At 42.0% G+C, this 24373-nt stretch overlaps 1 non-coding gene across 1 annotated transcript; it reads left to right on the top strand.

Moving 5' to 3' along the window:
• Positions 1 to 17626: 17626 nt before the first annotated feature.
• On the top strand, positions 17627 to 17732 carry LOC118487855. The gene has a single exon (XR_004882798.1). It is a non-coding gene; the product is annotated as a small nucleolar RNA R71 (small nucleolar RNA).
• Positions 17733 to 24373: the final 6641 nt, after the last annotated feature.

Here is a 24373-nt window from a genome sequence, read left to right as displayed (position 1 = left end):
TAAAAGGAGACGAATACCAGCCAGCGGACTCGATATCGGGCAAGTGGATTGATATCAACAAGAAGTGCATGAGTTTTCAAACCATGTACCAACGCAATTTTGCCAGATGGAAAAGTGGAAGCAAGGACGAGGACATTACACAAGCGGCGTTAATCGAGTATACAAATAGTCAAGGCAATTTCCTGTACTTAAGGTGTTGGCAAATCCTTCGGCATAGCCCCAAATGAGCCAACATCCCTACACCTAGCGGTCGGTCGGCAAATAAAAGGCCGTCAAATAGGTCAAAAACCAACGAGTCGGGTGAACCCGAAACGCCAACCTCCGATGTCACACCCCAACCAATGGCGGAATCATCAGAGTAGGACGAAGATAGATTGCTCATCACACATAACACTATTGCGACAATATTTAATTCAAAATTTATTTCATATCATGATAAAATTGTCAAGTACAACATGGAAAAACAATACAACAAGTTCAACGATTAAAGTACAAAATCTAGTAATTTCAAGTGCGTTTCTAGAGTCGTCCCTACTAGATTTCATCATATTTAACCTCATCAACCTGCAACATGTTAACAAAATATAGTTCAACACAAAAATGTATTGGCGAGTACACAAGTTTAAGTATAAGTATAAGTATAAAAGTTTAAAACGAATCCTCATGGCAACTTAGGTTATTCAAGATCAACATAACATGGCATGCAATATTTCTAGTTAACCCTCTGTTTACGCAACAAAGAATGAAATTTAACATGACCTCTCGTTCACGGGTGGTGCGTTAATCCTATAGTGTCACAGCCCCCGACCCCACCCTGGGAGCGGGAGCCGCGAGCCAGTCAGATGGTATCGGTGTTTATTAAATATGCAGCGGAAAATTTTCATCACGACCGTAGTTAGGAAATATTTATCAGAGTTTCAAAACACCATATTTTATAATAAACAAGTGGGATAAAACCCCAGTTTCGTTTATGCTACATTTATAGGGATAAACCCTAATTATTGAAAATATAATATCCTTTTTATTTAGGTAACTTTTATAGTTATTTCTTTAAGCCTTCAGTGCTCTGCAGCTGGCTTCTATTTGTCACACCCCCAAAATCCACCTGCGGATAACACCCGCTTCGGGGGCGTGACTGACCAGGATCCAGCCACCAATTATACCGAATACTTAAGTTGATAACAAAAGTAATACTTACTATTCATAAGCTTAGCAAATATTAAGTTCAGAGTTTAAAGTTTTAAGTTCCAAAACAGTATTAAGTAGCGGAAGCATAAGTACGGTAGTTTAAAACAAAGTTCACGATTCAAAATAAGGTAACACCCAACACAAGGGTGAACAGACACTACACGTTCCCAAGCTGCAAGCTCCTTCGTCACTGGTTACCTGCAAAGCATGCAGTAAGGGGTCAACAATAATGCTGAGTGAGTTCACTAGTTGTCCAGTTTTAATTTCCAAAAACTTTGTTTCACCGGTTAATTTATCCGTTTATACATGCCATGGGGAGCTACCCCAAAAGTTAGCGACTAAACTGTTTTTCCAATACCGAACACTAGGTAACCGTTGCGTATCCGCAGGATGCCCCGATGTCAATGTTCTATCATCATTGACGGATTTCTGAGTACATTAGTTCACGACCGTCCCAAACCAGGGCACGGTGTGAGGCTGGTAAACACCTAAATAGCGCTATCAACTAATAACCCGTTCGCCTAACCCGGCGACTAATCGGTATTTGTAGTAGGGACTTAAGTGATAGAGTTTCGTTTAGTGCCGTTAGTTGCAATCCGTATAAACAGTAATTAACCAAACGGTTTCCCAATACCCGGGAAGGAAAAGTAAGTTTTGTTCCCAATAACTAGGGAAGGTATGTAAATGGTATCCCCTTTTACCAGGGGATAGGGTTGTTAGTCTCGTGTCCCAAACCACCGGGACGCATGCTTTTAAGTTGTGAACTCACCTTGGGTTGCTCGGTAGGTTTAGGTTACTTGTCAATCACGTTGGTCACCACGTCCTAACATGGTTACCGGTATAGGTCAGGTTCGGTATACAAGCATTCACGTAAAAACACATACGGGCACGTAACATACATACAGGTAAACAGTCATGGGGTTAATGAGCCGGCCCTAACAGTAACACAGTCAAACAGAACACAACATCACAAAGTCCATTTAACAGATAGTCCAACACAGAATGGCCCAATAACTAAAATGAACAGCCCACTCGCAACCAGCTGGTCTTGAGTCGCAACCAGGTGGTTTCGGCTTGTCACGCTATGGTTGCGAGTCGCAACCGTGGTCTCGAGTCATCACGTTTTGGTTGCGAGTCGCAACGGCGTGGTCTCGAGTCGCAATCTCGAGGTTTCGACTTGTCATGCTTTGGTTGCGAGTCGCAACCGTGTGGTTTCGAGTCGGAATGCTGTGATTGCGAGTCGTAATGTCGTCGTTGCGAGTCGTAATCTGTCACTTTCATGTACACGTGATGATGCAGAAAAGACAGTCCAAATTGTACACATAAACTCAGACCCAGATTAGGAAACTACCAATAAGATTTCTACAAACACTTTTCCTCATTTGACCATTAAACCATATAGATCAAACTTTGCCATTTTAAATCTTCAAACCATCTTTAACTAGTTCATCAAGTTCATAGTTTCTAGGGTTTTCACCTTAACAAAATCATACATTTACTTGCACCAAAACTCACATATTACAACAAGATTGTTATTGCAAGAACAAAGAACATACAATATATATATATAAATATCCGAAACTTATGTTTAACAACATCATCTTAGCAAGAACTTTAAAGCATAGTATAGTTGGCCATGAACACTTGTAAACTACCATTATCAAGTCATTTTCAAACATGTCACCATATATATATTCAATCTTTACAAAACAACCTAAAGATCATGCATAAAATTACTAACAAAACATTTTTCTAGTTTATTAATCACACATAATTTCTATGCACAAAAGATAACACAAAAGGTAGTACTAACCGGTTATGAAAGGAGGAGCCGAAAACAAAGAAAAGAGAACCGAGAAGATGGTATGTCCGAGTGATAGTCTTGACCGAGTTTCTTGTCCGGGATCTTTGCTTGAACCGAAAAGAGAAGGAGAGAAGTGGTGTTTGTAGAGGGTTTCTAGTGAGAGAGTTCAAGGAGGGTTTGTGTGTGTAAAATGAAAGAAGTGGGGGAAAGGTGGGAATTTATACAAGGGGTTTTCGGGTTGGGCTTGGGGTTTCGGCCCAAACCGGTTTTGGCTCAACGGCCCACTCGAGACCGAGTGGCCCACTCGCAACCGCCCGGTTGCGAGTCATGGTCTCGGGTCGTGGTTTCGGCTCTTATATATATATATACAATACATACATACATCACATATCATGCGCAAAGGTCACGTTTTCATTTAATAATATTTATATACACAAGATATTACAAAGCGTTCGTATGGAAAAACCTCGAGTGTCACATTATCCCCAAGTTTTAAGAACTTTCGTCCCGAAAGTTGAAGCAGCCACTGCCAAGCTAGCGTGTTTTAACGGGGTGTCACATCATCCCCCCGTTAGTTTGGAATTTCGTCCCGAAATTCGGTTGTAGCTTCAGTGCTGGGGTTTTCGTTTGGGAATAACTGGGGATACTTGGACTTCATCTGGTCCTCCCGCTCCCAGGTAAACTCTGGGCCGCGCCGTGAGTTCCAACGAACTCGTACAAGGGGTATCTGGCTACGTTTGAGGGTTTTGATCTCTCGATCCGTGATCTCAATTGGTTCCTCAGTAAAGTGTAGCTGTTCATCAATAGTCAGTTCCTTAAAAGGAATCACAAGTGTTTCATCCGACAAACACTTCTTCAGGTTAGATACGTGAAAAACGTTGTGCACTGCACTCAGCTCTGCAGGCAGGTTCAATCTATAAGCAACCTTACCGATTTTCTCGGTAATTTCGAATGGTCCAACATACCGTGGATTCAGCTTGCCCCGTTTACCGAAACGGACCACACCCTTCCAGGGTGAGACTTTAAGTAGAACCCGGTCCCCGACCTGGAATTCTAACGGTTTCCTACGCTTGTCAGCGTAGCTTTTCTGACGGTCACGAGCTGCCGCCATGCGTTGCCTGATTTGGGAAATCTTTTCTGTTGTAACTACTACCAGCTCTGGGCCTGTGAGTTGACTATCACCGACTTCCGCCCAGCAAAGAGGTGATCGGCATTACGACCGTACAATGCCTCAAAAGGTGCCGCCTGAATGCTAGTGTGGTAGCTGTTATTGTAGGAGAATTCCACTAGCGGTAGATGCTTCTCCCAGTTCTTGCTAAAATCGATCACACATGCTCTAAGCATGTCTTCCAGGGTTTGGATGGTGCGTTCAGACTGCCCATCCGTCTGCGGGTGATAAGCGGTGCTCATGTCCAAACGTGAGCCAAAGGATTTGTGCATAGTTTGCCACAATTCGGAAGTAAAACGAGCGTCTCGGTCGGAAATAATAGAAGTTGGCACCCCGTGCCTGGAGACTACTTCCTTTAAATAGATTTCTGCCAAGGTTGAGAACTTGTCTGTTTCCTTAATGGCCAGAAAGTGTGCAGACTTAGTCAAACGATCTACTATCACCCAAATAGTATCATTCCCGCGTTGAGATCTAGGTAGCCCTGTAACAAAATCCATGGAAATCTGTTCCCATTTCCATTTCGGGATTTCGGGTTGCTGTAGTAGGCCTGCTGGTTTCTGATACTCGATCTTGACTCTTGCGCAGGTCAAACATTTGCCAACGTAGGCTGCTATGTGGGCTTTCATGCCAGGCCACCAGTAAGTGGTTCTTAAGTCGTGGTACATCTTATCTGAACCAGGATGTACTGAATAACGGGACTTATGAGCTTCGTCCATCACAAGCTCTCGTAGATCTCCGTAAAGTGGGACCCAAATGCGCCCTGCTACATAGTAGGCGCCGTCCTCTTTCTGTTCTAGTTGCTGTCTCGATCCTCGCAGGGACTCAGCCCTGATGTTTTCCGGTTTCAGAGCTTCAATCTGAGCATTTCGAATCTGGGTAGGGAGACTAGACTGGATGGTAAGTTGTAATGCTCGCACGCGCTTTGGTACAGTGTCTTTCCGGCTGAGGGCGTCTGCCACAACATTGGCCTTGCCCGGATGGTACTTGATGGCGCATTCATAATCATTCAGAAGTTCAACCCATCGACGTTGTCGCATGTTTAATTCTTTCTGCTTAAAGATATGCTCGAGACTCCTGTGATCGGTGTAAATGGTGCACTTGGTACCGTACAGGTAATGTCTCCATATCTTAAGCGCAAATATCACTGCTCCCAGTTCCAAGTCGTGTGTTGTGTAGTTCCTTTCATGCGTCTTAAGTTGTCGAGAGGCGTAAGCAATAACTTTCTCGCGTTGCATCAACACGCAACCGAGCCCATGAATAGACGCATCGCAGTACACCACAAAGTCGTCCGTTCCTTCAGGTAACGAGAGAATAGGAGCACTGCAGAGGTTATCTTTAAGTTTCTGAAACGCGGTTTCCTGAGCTTCTTTCCACTTGTAGGTGACGCCTTTCTGAGTGAGCGTAGTGAGGGGTTGTGCAATCTTTGAGAATCCCTGAATGAATCTGCGGTAGTAACCTGCCAATCCCAAAAATTGGCGAACTTCAGTCGGAGTCTTAGGGGTAGGCCAATTCTTTATAGAGTCGATCTTAGCTGGGTCGACGTGGATTCCATCCTTGTTAACCACGTGCCCAAGGAAATGGACTTCTCGAAGCCAGAAGTCGCACTTCGAGAACTTGGCGTACAGTTGCTCGTTGCGAAGGAGTTCGAGGATAAGTCGTAGGTGCTGTTCATGCTCTTCCTGACTTTTCGAATAGATCAAGATGTCGTCTATAAACACGATCACAAATTTGTCGAGGTAGGGTTTGCATACCCGGTTCATGAGATCCATGAACACTGCAGGGGCGTTGGTCATTCCAAAGGGCATAACGAGGAATTCATAATGACCATATCGAGTTCTGAATGCAGTCTTGGAAATATCTTCATTACGGACCCTTAACTGATGGTAGCCTGACCGCAGGTCAATCTTAGAGTAGTAGCTCGATCCTTGCAGTTGATCAAACAAATCGTCGATTCGCGGGAGAGGGTAACGATTCTTGATGGTAACCTTGTTCAGTTCACGATAATCAATGCACATTCGGAACGTGCCATCCTTCTTCTTAACAAAGAGTACCGGTGCTCCCCAGGGTGATGAACTAGGACGGATAAATCCTTTATCCAAAAGTTCCTGTAGTTGAGTAGAGAGTTCCTTCAATTCTGCGGGGGCTAGTCGATAAGGCGCACGAGCTATAGGTGCTGCTCCGGGAGCTAGCTCGATTTGGAATTCGACCTGACGATGGGGAGGGAGTCCAGGTAATTCCTCAGGAAATACCTCGGGGTAGTCACGTACTACTGGAAAGTCTTCAATCCTCTTTTCCTTTTCCTGCGTGCTGGTAACAAGTGCTAAGATAGCGGTGTGCCCTTTTCGTAGACACTTCTGGGCTTTCAAGAACGAGATAACGCCGGAGATTTCTCCACTTTTGCCACCTTGTACAATGAGGGGTTTGCCAGAACGGCGAGGAATACGAACTGCTTTCTCTTGACAGAGGATCTCAGCGCGATGCTTGGATAACCAATCCATACCAATAACGACGTCGAAGCTTCCAAGAGTAACAGGGAAAAGGTCGATACTAAATGTCTGACCAGACAACTCTAGTTTGCAGCCTTTGACAACATGTGAGGCCTCGATGTTTCTACCATTAGCTAACTCGACGATATGAGGAGAACTTAGTAACGAAAGCGGACGCTTAAGCTTCTTACTAATACGTAGGGATACATAACTAGCATCGGCACCGGAATCAAATAACACAGAAACATAACGGTCATCGAGTAGGAACTTACCAGCCACGACATTGGGGTCATTCCTTGCTTCTCCAGCTCCAATCACAAAAGCTCTTCCTCTAGCACCATTCCCAGCATTGTTGTTCTGATTGTTGTTCCCAGCTCCCTGATTATTGTTGCGGTTCTGATTCAGTTCAGGGCAATCCTTCTTAAAGTGCCCCTCAGCTCCACACTTAAAACATGCCCGGTTGTTTCCCTGCTGCTGTTGGGGTTGTTGCTGATTCTGTCTAGCTGGGAATTGACTTCTACAATCCTTGGCTTCGTGCCCCATCTTGTGGCATCGCTGACACTGGCCCTTGTTACATGCCCCATTGTGGTGCTTGTTACACTTGTTGCACTTAGGGTAGCTTCCTCGGTAGCCACCCTGTTGTTGAGTGCCCTTGTTGTTTTCAGTTTTCCTTTGTTGTGCTGGGGCCTGAGTGGGGTTAGCATCCTTGCTTTGACTTCCTTCCCACTTACGCTTGCTGTCACTAGAAGTTCCGACAGTAGCACTGATCCTTTTGGGCAACCTGCCCTCTTCCACAGCCTGATCAGTGAGTTTGTGAGCAAGTCGAACGATCGGCTGAATGGTAGTGTGGTTGGCTGAAGTGACATGGCTTCGAATTTCTGGAGCCAAACCTTTGATATATAGTTCGATCCTTCGGTACATTGGTCGTGACATGTTCGGGCAGAGAGCAGCATAGTCATTGGACAACTTGGTGTAGGTTTCAATCTCTGACCCAACCATCTTGAGTTCATAGTACTCGTTCTCAAGCTTGTGGATGTCATCCCGGTGACAGTATTCATCCTTAATCATATCCTTGAAATCCTCCCATGCGGTAGCATTAGCAGTTTCCAAACCAAACATCTGAATCTGCGCCTTCCACCAAGAAAGCGCGCTTCCTTCAAGTGTAGCAGTAGCAAATTTCACCCAATTTGCAGGGGGACACTCGCAAACAGCAAAAACAGCTTCAATTTTCTCAATCCAATGCAGAAGACCTATGGCACCCTCAGTGCCGTTGAAAGGGAGAGGCTTGCAATCCATGAAAGTTTTGAAAGTACACACTGGTGGTTGCGCAGGTGCATGCTGACCTGTTCGTGAGAAGCGAAGCGTATAGGTTTAGAGGCGAAAAGTCGATGTGGCGGTAGGATCTAAACATCCTAAAACAACGAGCTTACCTATAGGGTGAGCTGCAAAAGCCGCAGCCACTGTGTTGAGCAGGTTAGTGAACTGAGCCTGCGTCATGTTAATGTTTCCCCTTCCACGTCCACTCATTGTCTTCATAACCAGAAAACACAGTATGAGTGTGATGTCGTAGTGTAGCGAGAATGAGATAGAAGAGAGAGGTGTATCTATCTAGTTAGGCACACTAGTACGTATAGCATAATAGGAAACATAAGTAAGCAACAAGTAAACACTGGTCCGAGCTATGAGGTCAAAAGTGTTGAGCCTTGCACTTGGAGTGTAGTGTCGTCGCGAGTCACGGGTTATAGTCTGGTTTTCTCCAAAAAGATTCTTTTTCCCTTTTTAAAACCAAGTTCACTATAACCAATGGCTCTGATACCAAGCTGTCACACCCCCAAAATCCACCTGCGGATAACACCCGCTTCGGGGGCGTGACTGACCAGGATCCAGCCACCAATTATACCGAATACTTAAGTTGATAACAAAAGTAATACTTACTATTCATAAGCTTAGCAAATATTAAGTTCAGAGTTTAAAGTTTTAAGTTCCAAAACAGTATTAAGTAGCGGAAGCATAAGTACGGTAGTTTAAAACAAAGTTCACGATTCAAAATAAGGTAACACCCAACACAAGGGTGAACAGACACTACACGTTCCCAAGCTGCAAGCTCCTTCGTCACTGGTTACCTGCAAAGCATGCAGTAAGGGGTCAACAATAATGCTGAGTGAGTTCACTAGTTGTCCAGTTTTAATTTCCAAAAACTTTGTTTCACCGGTTAATTTATCCGTTTATACATGCCATGGGGAGCTACCCCAAAAGTTAGCGACTAAACTGTTTTTCCAATACCGAACACTAGGTAACCGTTGCGTATCCGCAGGATGCCCCGATGTCAATGTTCTATCATCATTGACGGATTTCTGAGTACATTAGTTCACGACCGTCCCAAACCAGGGCACGGTGTGAGGCTGGTAAACACCTAAATAGCGCTATCAACTAATAACCCGTTCGCCTAACCCGGCGACTAATCGGTATTTGTAGTAGGGACTTAAGTGATAGAGTTTCGTTTAGTGCCGTTAGTTGCAATCCGTATAAACAGTAATTAACCAAACGGTTTCCCAATACCCGGGAAGGAAAAGTAAGTTTTGTTCCCAATAACTAGGGAAGGTATGTAAATGGTATCCCCTTTTACCAGGGGATAGGGTTGTTAGTCTCGTGTCCCAAACCACCGGGACGCATGCTTTTAAGTTGTGAACTCACCTTGGGTTGCTCGGTAGGTTTAGGTTACTTGTCAATCACGTTGGTCACCACGTCCTAACATGGTTACCGGTATAGGTCAGGTTCGGTATACAAGCATTCACGTAAAAACACATACGGGCACGTAACATACATACAGGTAAACAGTCATGGGGTTAATGAGCCGGCCCTAACAGTAACACAGTCAAACAGAACACAACATCACAAAGTCCATTTAACAGATAGTCCAACACAGAATGGCCCAATAACTAAAATGAACAGCCCACTCGCAACCAGCTGGTCTTGAGTCGCAACCAGGTGGTTTCGGCTTGTCACGCTATGGTTGCGAGTCGCAACCGTGGTCTCGAGTCATCACGTTTTGGTTGCGAGTCGCAACGGCGTGGTCTCGAGTCGCAATCTCGAGGTTTCGACTTGTCATGCTTTGGTTGCGAGTCGCAACCGTGTGGTTTCGAGTCGGAATGCTGTGATTGCGAGTCGTAATGTCGTCGTTGCGAGTCGTAATCTGTCACTTTCATGTACACGTGATGATGCAGAAAAGACAGTCCAAATTGTACACATAAACTCAGACCCAGATTAGGAAACTACCAATAAGATTTCTACAAACACTTTTCCTCATTTGACCATTAAACCATATAGATCAAACTTTGCCATTTTAAATCTTCAAACCATCTTTAACTAGTTCATCAAGTTCATAGTTTCTAGGGTTTTCACCTTAACAAAATCATACATTTACTTGCACCAAAACTCACATATTACAACAAGATTGTTATTGCAAGAACAAAGAACATACAATATATATATATAAATATCCGAAACTTATGTTTAACAACATCATCTTAGCAAGAACTTTAAAGCATAGTATAGTTGGCCATGAACACTTGTAAACTACCATTATCAAGTCATTTTCAAACATGTCACCATATATATATTCAATCTTTACAAAACAACCTAAAGATCATGCATAAAATTACTAACAAAACATTTTTCTAGTTTATTAATCACACATAATTTCTATGCACAAAAGATAACACAAAAGGTAGTACTAACCGGTTATGAAAGGAGGAGCCGAAAACAAAGAAAAGAGAACCGAGAAGATGGTATGTCCGAGTGATAGTCTTGACCGAGTTTCTTGTCCGGGATCTTTGCTTGAACCGAAAAGAGAAGGAGAGAAGTGGTGTTTGTAGAGGGTTTCTAGTGAGAGAGTTCAAGGAGGGTTTGTGTGTGTAAAATGAAAGAAGTGGGGGAAAGGTGGGAATTTATACAAGGGGTTTTCGGGTTGGGCTTGGGGTTTCGGCCCAAACCGGTTTTGGCTCAACGGCCCACTCGAGACCGAGTGGCCCACTCGCAACCGCCCGGTTGCGAGTCATGGTCTCGGGTCGTGGTTTCGGCTCTTATATATATATATACAATACATACATACATCACATATCATGCGCAAAGGTCACGTTTTCATTTAATAATATTTATATACACAAGATATTACAAAGCGTTCGTATGGAAAAACCTCGAGTGTCACACTATTGGCTTCACACTAAGTTACCTGAAACACGTTTTAAAAAGGTTTTATCAGCAAGAAATACTGGCGAGTGCATCCCATTTTAATCATAACAGCTTTTATAACTTTACAGTATTGAGAGCGATTACAATGTTTATATCTACCAATATACTCATTCAGTACTGTCAATCCTGACTTGTAGGTCATGTTACTCATTGGCTAACTCATCGTCCAATAGTAACGGATTACAAATAATGTATACAAAACCGCAACATACTGGCAGCAATTGTAGAATACATAGACTCAATCACTGTTAATTATAATTGAAAACATTTGAGCTTTTGTAAAAACAGTTTGTAAGAAAAGAGAATGTACTCACAAAAAGGTTTACAAAAAGGGGAATGAACTCACATTTGTAGACGTAGGTAATACTATAGCTTTCACTTGCCGTTCCTGATTATTTTCTATTAAAATAAACAATGCACACATGTTAGTAAGATAACCCAAATCACATTAGTCATACAACACGATACAGAACTCCAACGAACTAAGTCAGGTAGAGCCTTGACATGCGTTACGGAGTCCTAGATCAATCGAGCAGAGTATCGACTTAGTGTCCAGGGTTAAAATACTTACAACGAGGAAGAACTTTGCTTTTTAGGGGTATAATACCCGAGTATTTTCGTATTATAACTTGAGAGAGAACAGAAAAGTTTGAACGAGAATGAAATGGCAGGGTTCGGCCCCTTTTATAGCTGATTAGGGGGTCTCTCGTGCCACGCGAGACCCACCTCCTTCTCCTTCGCGGCCCGCGACTCGCCCTAGCTAGGGCCTAGGGTTGGTGAGTCACAAAGTAGGTTCGACGCGTGTGTGGGACACGTCGTAGCCCAGGTGACCGGCAAGTAAAGGGGCTTCGCGCCCCGTGAAACCTTCGGCTAACTGGGTTACGGCCCGCGAGCGGCCCAGATTATTTGTTTTATTTGATTTTTACTAAAATTAATGTTATTCGGGTTCTTTTATCGTATACGAGGTGTAATTTAGGAGCGTTTAGGGGTGATTTTCGAGGGTTGTTATATATAGCGCTATACATATTAAATGGAGGCTCGTATAAAGCTAATGACCATAGTATCACATAAGAATCACCCAAGTATATGCATCAAGTATAACAACATAGTATTCATGTATTTGGATTGTTTTGCACGGAGGGTGGTCACGGAGAGAACCCCCATTCTCCCCGTGGCGAGTCTAATGGCTGTCTGTTTTGCAGATATCGTCGGAGAAGAAGCTCAGTTAAACCCCGAATCGAACGAGAGGACTAACCCTTTTATGCAGAACTAAACCCCTGGTCTGATTGATTCCGGTCATTTGAATCACTGTTTCTTCATTGGCGCCCACCGATTTTTCAATTTTCAATCTCATCTTCTCGTTTTGATTCTTTTCTTTGCATTTTCTGTTTTCCATGGCAGAAACTCCGTCGAATCGTCCATCAGGCCCTCGACCGGAGAATTTTACACATGATTCTCGTGTCGAGGGAATTGTGGAAGAAGCTTCCGATGATAACGATGTCCAGCACAACATTAATCATCCAAATGATCTTGTTACACCGAGAGCACAACCCGAGATCCCGATAAGTTCGATCTTACTGACATGATGTCATGGTCACAATCAAATTTAATCCAATTACTAGTAAATAGTTAGCGGCAAGTGGGTATCAAACATAGGGAGTTTGTGGAATACGTGCTATTTAAAAGTTTCTCTAAGTTAACTAAAATTAAACTAATTGCAAGAAAGTAAATTCAAAGAGTTGGTTTGGTTGATTGAGTTTTAAGAACTAAAATTACTATTCTAATTGCAAAATGAAAGTTTGGTTTGTAAACAATTTAGAGACAAATGACCATCTTTAGTTTCCGGTTTGCTTTGACGTTTATGCTATCATTCCACTAGAAAGAACTACATAGACATAGTTCATGTGTGATTACTTGTTGTGATAAAAGGGAACTAAGTACTCAGATTCCTAGAACGTGAGGTTGTTACCCGATGACCAATTAACCCTTACCCAATCCTAATTCTACCCATGATATCTCGATTGCCAACGGTACCAAGAACGTATGGTTTTAAACTAGATTAACATAAGAATCAATAATTTACTAACAATCAATCACACACCATAACAAACAAAACATAAAGACAAAGTTTGTTATTCTAGAAATAAGGAAATCAAAGCATAAAGTCTTACAAACCTCCAACCAAAGATAGTGATAACAAGTTTAGCCACTCATGGCCCGAACAAACATCGTCATCAAAGTTTTGATCTTCAAGCAAATTACAAACATAAAAATAATGAGTAGAAATTGTCTTCAAGCCCCCAAGAACTCTCCAAACTCGACTCTAGATGATTGGTAACCGAATGGAATGATTAGAAGTCAAAAGACATCATAAAACGCGAGTTAATATGGCAGTTACAAGTTTCCCCAGCTCTGAGCCATAACCTACGGCCCTGGCCGTAGGCTACGGTGCCATATAAACTCCTTACGACGCTTTTAAAATAGCTTACGACAACTTTTGGATAGCTGAGGGCCGTAACCTACGGCCAGGGCCGTAGGCTACAGTGGCTCCAGGATACGTTTTCTTGTTTTCTTCATAACTTTCTCGTTTCAACTCCGTTTTCTTCGCCGTTTTCGCCCACGTTCTCGTAATTTCATCCTCCATCATGTGCTATTCTTAGTTATTCAGTTTCAAAATTTATTTTTTCATTGATGCTCCAAATTCCTTCCCTTTTAAGTTCCATTTGTACCTGAAACACAAACAACCGTAGTTACCTAATTCTAGCCAATTACATGGATAAATGCGGGGTTAAATTATCATTTATAACACTCAAGGGTTGTCCTACGGACTACCCGTAGGGCTGTTCACGAGCCGAGCCGAACCGAGCGGACTTTTGCTCATGCTTGGCTCGTTTACAAACCGAACCGAGCGGAGCGGCTCATTTAAAACCGAGCCTCAAATCAAGCGAGCATTTTTCGAGCAGTAAATATTCCGAGCGAGCGTCGAGCGAAGTTCGAGCGATTTGGACAACCGTGTCGCCCGATTGAAATTCGCTAAGAGAGCTAGTGACAATGTTCGATCTCAAGTTTTTATGTCTTTAAAAACATGTCCGTTTCATGACATAATATTTTTCTTATGAATAACAATGTTGTGGCCGATGAGGCGATGATCAAATTGCACGAACAATTACGTTGAGAGCAGGAGACGATCGACTTAGGGTAACGACATAAAACATTGAGACGATGAGCAGCTTGTCATTTATCGATTTAGGATTTAACTTTTAGGTTTTGATATTAATTTTGTATTGGCGTGGTTGGGCTAGTACATATAGATATAGTTGTAAATTTGTATATAGTGGACCAAAATCTAATAGAGTGGTATATATAAAACTATAAATTTAATTTATACTTAAGTATATATGTATGTGTTATGTGTGTGAATATATATAGGTGTGTGTGTATATATGTATAATTTATATTTGTATATATATATATACATGTTTATATATGTATGTGTATATGTGTGTATATATATATATATATATACTAATTATTAATTAAAAATAATAATTCGAGCCGAACCGAGCCGAGCGAACCTTTGCTCATGCTTGGCTCGTTTACAAACCGAACCGAGCAGAGCGGCTCATTTATAACCGAGCGTCAAATCGAACGAGCATTTTCCGAGCAATTTCCGAACGAGCGTCAAGCGAGCGACGAGCGGCGAGCGATTTGAACGGCCCTAACTACCCGTCACATCCCCACACTTACCCGTTGCTTGTCCCAAGCAACTTGTTCAAAAGTCATTCCCAAACTTACAAGCGATCAAAATAAACCAAGCAAATACATGTTGTCCTTTTACTAACCTATCATCACACCACAAGACACACCCCTCGCAATAACTCTACTCTCGGTGACAAAGAATACTAGCAAAATTGTGCTAAAACACTCAATGCAAATGTGTGACTGTGCGACAATAAGCTTGAATACAAATCAAGTCTCCGCCTATGCATTGCCTAACATGCTCGTAAATCAAAGGGACTTATGGGTTGTAACGGGGCTATGTGTAAGGGTAGGAAGATGGTGGGAAACATATGCAAGTAGCTCAGTGATTCGACCCGGTTTTATTGCTACTACTAACCAAAAAACCATCGACTGTTTACACAACATCATCTTTTTCTTTTCTTTTTGATTTTCTTTCAACTATTTCTTTCTTTTTGTATTTTTCTCAGATTTTTTTTTGTAGACAAAAAAGCATAAAAAGAACATATACATAAACATCAAACATCAAACACTAAAGCTCCTAAACCGGGTCGTCTCAATATGTAGAAATTTGAGAAGATGGGCATGGGTCACAAATGAATGGCGGTAGGCTCAAACATGGCTACTAAAGACCAAACATCCGCCCCCTCGCACTACCAAGCTCATATATATATATATATATATATATATATATATATATATATATATCGTATGAGGTCCAACCCCCCATTCCCACATTCTCACACATCCAGACGAAGCTACCTAAATGCCCTTCTCATCTTCACAAGCATGCTAAACCTAGGCTTCAACAAGCATTCGTTATGCAAGTTCTATTAACACAAATCACAAACTGCCACTCAAACCAAAAAAAAATTAATCTCTAATAATCATGTGTGTGGCCCAAGAACTCACCAAGAAAGGACAATAAGGGTTACCGATGTGTCACGCAGGCAATGTCAAGTTTTCAAAATTCAACAGTTTTTCGCTTGGTTTAACAAAAAAATTTCAAAATCGACAAAAATTTCCCCCATCCCCACACTTGGGATACATTGACCCCAATGTATAGCTTTGGATGGAAATGATCGCTAAAAACCACTTTAACATCAACTTAAGCTTTAACACTCAGACCCCAAATTTCTTTGTGTTCTTTTCTCTCTTTTTATACTTCTTTTTTTTAACAACAAAATCACACCAACTAACTACAAAAATTTCAAAACTAAAGAACATAACAAGATTAGGGGAAGAGTACATTAACCTGGTGAAGCTTGACACACCATATATTGTAGATGATTCGACTTTCCACCACCATCTTCACACAAAGATCTACATATCTTCCCCACATTTGAACGTTGCCATAGCCCCGAAACATAGAAAATAACAAAACAAACAAGATCAATGTAAAACCCCCGGGTTGCCTCCCGAGCAGCGCTAAGTTTTCAGGTCTTTAGCTAGACCATGCCACCCCACATTTATGGTGGCTCAAAGAAAAGATTTCTATCATCTTCATCATTTCCTCGTGCCATTGAGCAAAATGCATCCATCTCATGTTCGTTCGGTGGAAAATCACATACACTCCTGCTTGAACCTTCATACTTTTCTTCACGACCCGGTTGTTTATTTGTTTTCGTTCTTTGACACATGCTTTTCATATGACCATTAGATTCGCTCCCCTTCCCCTCAGTGGACTCATAACTAATAATCCTCGCCTGAACATCAAAGAACAACTTACGGCTCTTTTCGGTCATAATAATGATCCCGTCTCTACAGTTGATTTGAGCATTTGTTGTATAGAGAAACAATCGACCTAAAATCACCCTTTGTTGCGACGCCATCTCGGTAGTAGCATAATCTAAGACTAGAAAATACACCGGGTATTCGAATTCTCCCAACCGAATCATAACATTCTTAACAATTCCCCGTGGACGCCTCCAACTTTCATCCGCCAAACTCACCATGGTGTCTACATCCTGAAGCGGGCCAAAATCATACATGTCGTATAGATCACCTGGTAACACACTCATGCTCGCCCCATAATCCAATAATGCATGAGGAATTTTTAGTTTCCACACTCAGGTAGGCATGACTGGCGCTCCATACTCTTTATCATTCTCGACTTCGGCATCCTTTTCCAAACCTGAATTCACTTGATATGAAGAAGTTAGCAATGTTTCATTAAATTTAGTATTTGGAATGGTGCTTACCACATTGATGTTAATGCTTTTTGTGTTCTTGGGATTTATCACCGTGTCACTTGGTGATTGACCTTTTGCTTTCTTTAATAATGCCACGTCACTTGCAAGTTGACCCATTTGAGTGGTCAGCGACTGAATCGCTTTGTCACGGATTTCATCTTTTTGCATGCGAACATCATCAAGTTGATTCCTTCTTTGCATATCTTGTTGCATCAACCGGAGCATATCCATAACTTCATTCCCACTTGATGAAGTTTGACCCGAAGAACCACTTTGACCACCCGATTGTTGAAATTGACCTTGGTTGTATTGTTGATGAGGTATGAAATTTCCTTAAGCTCCTTGGAAATTTGGGTTAGCTTGGTTTGTGGGATTCCCATATCGAAAGTTTGGGTGGTTTCTTAAGCCGGGGTGGTAAGTATTGGAGTTCATGTTATAATTTCTACCACCCCCTCCTTGCCCTTGCAATGCACTCACCTCCTCATATTGCCCTTCCACTCCTTGGCAATTTTCAGCCGCATGCCCTATCTCATTACAAAGTGCATAAACATCATAAATTTGATTAGAAGTTTGAACATTACCATCATCTACCGCGTGCACTTGAGTTCGGGTAATGGCCGGTCGTGCTCTCCTTGATGCTTGAGCTTTTCTTTTTGATGTGACCGCCATTTGCTCCAAGAATTCCCAATCATCATGCTCGTAATTTCTGCCAAAAGTGCCATTTGTGATAGAAATTAAGTCACGCGCATCTTCAGAACACAACCCCTCATGAAATGCATTCATCAATTCCCATAGCTCTATCCCATGATGAGGGCAATTCTTTATCATCATGTTAAACCTCTCAAATGCTTGATGAAACATTTCACCCGATTGTTGTTGAAAACTTCTCAAACCTTTTCTAGCATCATTTGTCTTTTGAGCGGTATAAAATTCATCCAAGAAGATTTGTTGCATTTTCGCCCACATATAGATAGATGCCGAAGGTAAGGTATAAAACCACTTTTTAGCCTTGTCTTCTAAGGAAAATTGGAATAGCACCAATTTAACATCATTGGCTGAAAATCCTTGACCCCCAATAGTATTGCAAATCGAATCATAAGCCTCCAAATGAAAATAAGGCTCCTCCATTGCTAGACCCTTATACTTTGGCAAACTTTATAACGAATTGGTTCGAACTTCAAAAGTCCTTCCTTGATCATTTTGAGGGATAACTACTGGTGAAGGATTATGAGTGATCACCGGTCTAAATGTGCTTCTATACCTCTTGCATGCTCTCGAAGATGTCTTCTTGGTACCCCCAACCGAACTCTTGGACGTATAGGACCCATTGGTCTTTGAACTTGCATTCGTCGAGGCCCAAATTGTTGTGGAGGTGGTTGAAATCTTGGCCCCACATGAGGTTGTTGAACTCGTCTTTGCACCGGTGGACCTTGTGGTGGCAATTGTTGAGGTATGATTTGTTGTTGAGGAATCCCACCAACACTTGACATTCTTTGATTTTGACCTTGAACATAGGTATACTCCCCTTGATCTCCATCACCCCCATACATGTATCCTTCGTCATCATATCCCCCAAAGTCGTCCTCAAACTCATCATCGAACCCATCTTGTCTTACTCCCGAAGTATGTTGAAATTGCACTCTTGGTTGGAATGGAGTAGAATGGATAATAGATGGACCAGTTTGGTATAGGTTAGGTGGTGGTATTTGTGATGATGATGGTTGGCCGGATGTTGGGAAAAATGTTGAATAAGCTGGAACAGCGGATGATGTAGGGTTGTAACTGAAGGAGTGGTCAGGTTGTGTGTTCTCAAGTAAGGTAGTGTTGGTTGGTTGGTTTGATTTCTGGTGTGGATGTAGGAATTGTAGTATTTTGTGAAGGTTGTGTTGAAGATGGTGTAAAGGGTGGTGTAGGTTCACCCGTAGTGGGTGGTGGTGGTGGTGGTGGTGGATTCATGTATCTGATTGGTGAAACTAGTGTAGTAGGTGTTGTTGGTGAATCGCTGATTTTGTTTTCTCTTAGCAAAATTCTGTTTCTTCTCAAAGTTCGCTCAATTTCTGGATCAAATGCCAACGGTGATAGCTTGTGAGAGCTCCTAGTACGCATGCACCTGTAAATACCTGCACACTAACACACCCAACATAAACTAGAAAAATAACAAACTTAGAAAGATAAAAAATAACAGACGTTGCGCACTACTCCCGGCAAAGGCGCCAAAATTTGACGTGATGTCGTGGTCATAATCAAATTTAATCCAATTACTACTAAATAGTTAGTGGCAAGTGGGTATCGAACACAGAGAGTTTGTGGAATATGTGCTATTTAAAAGTTTCTCTAAGTTAACTAAAATTAAACTAATTGCAAGAAAGTAAATTCAAAGAGTTGGTTTGGTTGATTGAGTTTTAAAAACTAAAATTACTATTCTAATTGCAAAATGAAAGTTTGGTTCGTAAACAATTTAGAGACAAATGACCATCTTTAGTTTCCGGTTTGCTTTGACGTTTATGCTATGATTCCACTAGAAAGAACTACATAGACATAGTTCATGTGTGATTACTTGTTGTGATAAAAGGGAACTAAGTACTCAGATTCCTAGAACGTGAGGTTGTTACCCGATGACCAATGATGTGCGTGAAGTGTGTTATATTTTAGGTGTATATTTTAAGCCCTTTTTACACTTTTTAGCCAAGTTTTAAATTTAGAAACACGATATTCACTAACATTAAACACACATATGGGCAAGTGCACCCATCGTAGACGTAGTATAGTGTTGGTAAGATACCGAGGTCGTCCAAGGACACAAGAGCTTTTAGTACCGGTTTATCCTCAACGTCTAATCAAATCAAAATGTTAGAAAAAAGATTTTTAAATTAAAAAAAATAAAACTAACTAAAATGCTGAAAAAGAAAATAAAAATAAAAATAGATAGACAAGATGAATCACTTGGATCCGACTCATGTGTAGTGTAACCTTTAATTATTTTCGCACTTTTGCACTTGTTTAAGAGATTATCTTAGTTATTGTAGTAGGCCCCTCTTTTGAAGGTGACGTTACCCTCAACCCAGTAGTTTGAGTCAGCAAGGATACAATCCTAAAGGGTCGGATTATTGAATGATAATTAACTAAGTTATTAATGCATAATGTGGTAGGCCCCTCTTTTGAAGGCGACGTTACCCTCGGCTAAGTAGTCTGAGTCAGCAGGGATACAGTCCTAAGTAGCCGGGTTAAAGTTTTAATAGTAGTTTAACTTATGAGGGGATCAAAGAGTTTGGACCCCCGCCATCCAATACCGTTGGGTATTGAAGGAGGTCCTACTAAATTTGACCCAGGTCCTTTGCAGGATCTATACACTGAACAATGGCAAGACTCTTACCAAACCGTTCCCTTAACCCCCGACCAGGTAGCCAACATACCTCCATATAGACCGTGGAGATATGAATGGTGAAAATCTTTTATTTTATATAGACAGTAAAATAATGCCAAGACACCACGGACAAACGATAAGGAAGAATCACCTTCAACATAAGAAACTAGTAATTAAAGTCATTAATACAAAACCAATTAAAAAGTGCAAAAGATTAAAAATAAAAAGTATTACACTAAACACTTGTCTTTACCAAGTGATGTAAGAGACTTAGGCAAACATGGCCTTTGATTGTCAAGAACTCTTACGATCAATCTTGGATCCCGAGACGACTCACACACTCTATGATGGACAATGGATGATGGTGTTGTGATGGTGGTGGGTGGTGGGTGAAGTGTGAGAGAGGTGGTGTGCCAAGGGATGAGTTGCAAGAGCTCCAAACACTCCTATTTATAGGCTTAACAGGAGCTCGGGCACGGCCCCGTATCCGCTGGGCACGGCCCCGTGTCCATCCGCGTCTCTCTCTTCATTAATTGCAATTCACAATTTTATTAAATGCGTCTGCAGGAAATTGACCACGCCCCCGTGTCCGCTGGGCATGGCCCCGTGGTGGGCAGTAGAAGCTTCTATGAGTTTGTCTTATCTGCTGACACTTGGGCACGGCCCCGTGCTCACTGAGCACGGGGCGTGTTCAGTCTTCTGTCTTCTTTGTTTTGCTTGGGAAGGTGCTGTCGGAAGGTCGGGCATGCCACTTTTGTTCCTTTTCTTGTATTTATGTTAGATTTAGCTGTCTTTTTGCTTCTTTTGTTCATTTGAGCTCATTTAATCCTGAAAATACAAAAGGAAGACAAAAGCACACTTTTTTCCAACATTAGTACTAAAAAAAGGTTAGTTTTATGCCACAATTGATGTAATTTATATGTTGCATTTTGTGCACATCAACCAATTAACCCTTACCCAATCCTAATTCTACCCATGATATCTCGATTGCCAACGGCACCAAGAACGTATGGTTTCAAACTAGATTAACATAAGAATCAATAATTTACTAACAATCAATCACACACCATAACAAACAAAACATAAAGACAAAGTTTGTTATTCTAGAAATAAGGAAATCAAAGCATAAAGACTTACAAACCTTCAACCAAAGATAGTCATAACAAGTTTAGCCACTCATGGCCCGAACAAACATCATCATCAAAGTTTTGATCTTCAAGCAAATTACAAACATAAAAACAATGATCAGAAATTGTCTTCAAGACCCCAAGAACTCTCCAAACTCGACTCTAGATGATTGGTAACCGAATGGAATGATTAGAAGTCAAAAGACATCATAAAAACGCGAGTTAATATGGCAGTTACAAGTTTCCCCAGCTCCGAGCCGTAACCTACGGCCCTGGCCGTAGGCTACGGTGCCACATAAACTCCTTACGGTGCTTTTAAACTGGCTTACGGAAACTTTTGGATAGCTGAGGGCGGTAACCTACGGCGAGGGCCGTAGGCTTCGGTGGCGCCAGGATACGTTTTCTTCATAACTTTCTCATTTCAACTCCGTTTTCTTCGCCTTTTTCGCCCACGTTCTCGTAATTTCATCCTCTATCATGTTCTATTCTTGGTTCTTCAATTCCAAAACTTTATTTTTTCATTGATGCTCCAAATTCCTTCCCTTTTAAGCTCCATTTGTACCTGAAACACAACAACTGTAGTTACCTAATTCTAGCCAATTACATGGATAAATGCGGGGTTAAATTATCATTTATAACACTCAAGGGTCGTCCTACGGACTACCCGTCAGGCCGTCACTTACCCCCTGGTGAAACCCCGATTTCATGGTATGTAAGATCTCAGGGTGCATTAAACACAGTCTATGCACAACTCTGTGCACAAGCCGCTCCTCCTGCAACTCAATCACGCAGATTTGCACCTCAAGTACGAGCATCGTCTGCACCACGTACATCACACTACGATGCACCATCACGAATATCCGTGGACGATATAGAAGTCTACTCAAGATCTCCCACTAGGTACGAATCTACTCACTCGGAGTCTCGACGAAGAGATTACCATGATGAACAGTATTCTCATAGACGTCACTCAGTCCATTCTCGGTTGGGCCGGCGTTCTTACCAGAAACGGGACGCCCAAACCGAGGAATATGACAAAACATATCAGGAAGGTGACAACACAAGCGTTTTCAGCTGATTGTAGCGAGATCATGCAAATTACAAACCAAAAACCCGTGCAGTTTACAACCCGGACACAGAGTATGATTACAACCTAATTTACCGACCAGCAGAAGCAGCTGAGAACTCAAAATTTGTCAGTGAGATCGCTCCAGCTCCCCTTGAGAGGGCGAAATTACCATCAAATGTTGGAAAGTTCAACGGAATGATAGATCCAGATGATCATTTACGTGTGTTTACCAGCGCAGGCCTAGTCGGGGGATGGACACTACCCATGCGGTGTCATTTATTTGTCCAAACTTTGACATGCGCATCACGATTATGGTTTGACAACTTACCAGTCGGTAAGTTAACATCCTGGGTAGATTTGAGAGAGAAGTTCCTGGTCCATTTCAGCCAACAACACAGATCCTTCAGAGACACCGCCGACGTAATGAACATCTAGAGACGAGATGATGAAAGTTTGGAAGATTTCATAACGAGGTATAACAAAGAGGTGCTAGAGATTGGCAACGTACATGAACATCTAATTTGCGCACAATTCAAATATGCGGTAAGATGTGATGATATGTTTAAAGTCTTGTCAGGAACTGAAGGCATGCCAAAAAGTTGGGAGAAATTGATGGCTGCTGCCAAAGTTTATGCTCAAAGAGAGCGGAATCTAAGCTCCAACAGGCCACCGCTACCGCAGAACCGTCTGCTGGACAGGAGTGGGAATAGCGGCAAGAAATTTAAGAAAAAACTGGAGGGACTCAGCCTTAGGTGCATACTCGTCCGATGACGCCCGCACGACAATTAACAAGCTAGCAACGCAGAAAGAGGCTAAGCAGGAGAACCGTGAACGGCAATGGACCCCTCTACCAAAAACACCGGCGGAGGTACTTAGTACTGAGGACTATCAATTCAAAAAACCACCGCCGATGAAGAACAAGAGAGGGCAAAACCCGAACCTTTACTGCGAGTACCATAAAGACAACGGCCACACCACAAATAATTGCATAAGTCTCCGCACAGAAATTGAGAAAGCATTAAAGAGCAGAGAACTCACCCACTTAGTCCAAAATGTGCGCAAAGACATCAAACAAATCACTCGCAGGGATGAAGGGCCGAACAAAAAAGCCAAACAAACTTGAGCCCAAGACAGATCAACTCGCTGCAGTCATAGCCTCCCGTCATAATTGGTCAAGTTCTTCAACCTACCAAACGATGGCACAGGACTATCTGCACGCGCAATAAATTAAGTTTCACTATTTATAGTAAAACAAGTTTGTAAACTCATGGCCTCTGTGTGACAACCGGTGATTTACGGCTCTTAATTACGTGATTAACAGGTGATTAACGCGACAATAAATAGTGTTTAAGACGCAAATTAACTTAATTAGGCCTTTGGAGTGCCTAGAAACGGCTAACCGGCTTTACAGGGCGTGCACGGTGGTTTACGGAAAGATCCGGTGAATATTACGCGACAACGAACTGATACCGTACAAAATACTGACAACGTCAACAAGTATGAATGTTACATGAATATTTTATGTTTATGAAATTAATTTTGTGAATTTATTGGGCTTCCGTGCGACACAAGTGCAAACGTGAACTAAAAACGCGATGTTAGGAAACGCATCGGCAACAAAACGGAAGCGATGGAGACGCATGCCACCTTCGAAACTTACATTTTACGCTATAAATAGCTCCATAATAAAATTTCAGCAACTACAGTCGAAACCAGATCGAAAAACGGATTGAAACGGCCAATGACGCAAATTACGTGATTTTTACGCAACCGACGATCAAATGTCGACCACCGACCCTAATTTACTTGTTTTAATACTACAATTTTGTTATATGACGCTACACGACGTTCGGGGGCAAAAACGTGCTTCAAAAACAAGATCGGGCCATTCAAAATGCTAGAAACGGGCTTGTGGGCCTTGGGCCCAAGCCCACAAAACTCTACATATATATAGAATTTTATTCCTAAAATCCATCATTTTCCACT

Source organism: Helianthus annuus, chromosome 15 (assembly GCF_002127325.2).
Source record: "Helianthus annuus cultivar XRQ/B chromosome 15, HanXRQr2.0-SUNRISE, whole genome shotgun sequence".
Lineage (NCBI taxonomy): Eukaryota > Viridiplantae > Streptophyta > Magnoliopsida > Asterales > Asteraceae > Helianthus > Helianthus annuus.
This window is presented reverse-complemented; position numbering and strand designations above follow the sequence as displayed.